Source organism: Raphanus sativus, unplaced genomic scaffold (genome assembly GCF_000801105.2).
Source record: "Raphanus sativus cultivar WK10039 unplaced genomic scaffold, ASM80110v3 Scaffold1716, whole genome shotgun sequence".
NCBI lineage: Eukaryota > Viridiplantae > Streptophyta > Magnoliopsida > Brassicales > Brassicaceae > Raphanus > Raphanus sativus.
Genome location: NW_026617025.1, coordinates 4251 through 5630, shown reverse-complemented (window position 1 = coordinate 5630; position 1380 = coordinate 4251). Strand labels below are relative to the sequence as shown.

At 37.3% G+C, this 1380-nt stretch overlaps 1 long non-coding RNA gene across 1 annotated transcript; it reads left to right on the top strand.

The window, feature by feature from the left end:
- The first annotated feature begins 205 nt into the window (after window positions 1-205).
- On the top strand, window positions 206-1044 carry LOC130504647 (uncharacterized). The gene is made up of 2 exons (XR_008941353.1): window positions 206-702; window positions 812-1044. It is a non-coding gene; the product is annotated as an uncharacterized LOC130504647 (long non-coding RNA).
- The last annotated feature ends 336 nt before the right edge of the window (window positions 1045-1380 follow it).

The following is a 1380-nucleotide window of genomic DNA, read 5'->3' as shown; positions in this document are numbered from 1 at the left end:
TACTCATGATTCAGTTCTAAAAGGTAAAAAGATGATCATTGATCTGATCAAATAGATAAACACATACATATATGTTTCTACATTAGTAAAGTCAAATTGATGACAAAAAGGTATCAATAGATACAAAACCAAACAAAAAGCATTGATAAAGCAACTTATATTCCCCAAAATCTAATCTAATACTATAAAGAATAAGTGAACTCTCTTCTAGAGCGGACACGTCATCAAATACTCTCCTCCATACGTGACACGTGCTCGCTAAACCAAAACGCTGTGTTTCATTTAACTCATTCGGCAATGTATGTGGGTTTGTTGTGTGATTGGGCTTTATATTGTCCTATGCATTCCAAGCCCATCTGTGTTAAACCCTAATAAACTTAATAATCTGTAATGTAATTGTTGACAGTTAGTTTCCACCGTCTTTCTTCTCTTCACTTCAGACTGTTCATTACCATCGTCAAACCTCACTCTGAATTGTGTTAAACATAGATGCCGGCGAAAATCTGTTAGACCCGGCAGCAGTGTCTTTTCGACTGATTTCCAACTCACCGGCAAAAGGATTCCGGTAACGTTACGAAAATTAGAAGTATCCAATGGTCATCTTTAACACCCTGATTAACTACATCTCCAGTTCCCCACACAATTTGGCATTCAATGCATCTTCCATTACTGCCCATTCTGTGAATCATCCACTATAAATAGGTATCTCATTCCATCGAAACTCATATCTTCATTCATTTGATCATACAAATTTCTACACTTTCAGAGCTAATAATGGCCAACTCTACTCTCTTCCTCACCGATTTGAAAGCTGGTCGTTGCACCACCACCACCGTGGGGTTCTACCTGCTTAGGTTTTAGGAGGCAAAAAACATGAAGCATGCGGCTGAGCTTCTGGGTGTAAACATGTTCATCCTGGACACAAAGGTAATTCCGGCGAGCAACTCATGATCTTCGATCTGTTTCTCGAAAAGTTGTAGATTCCAAGTATAAATGATTGTGAAGGTTTGTTTATTCTTATCAAAATCTGGAACAACTTTGGCTCATCGATCTCTTCAGCCAAGTGTTATGCAAATGACCACAAGAAGGGAAAGTTAAAACTTAACATCTATACAAACTTGACTAATCAGAGAGAAACATTACATAGCTCCAATTCAATTCATTTCCGAAACAAACTATAGCTTCCAGTACAATCCACAAACAATAACATCAAGAGAAGGCAACCAAGCATGAAGCATTTCAAGCTATCTCCACAAAGATCCATCATACATTAAAAACAAACATCAACAAATATAGATGAGTAAGGCATGATCTTTATCAATAACATGTGAACAATCTATCAACAAGAACATCAATAGTATGCAGCCAAGAGCTATCTCC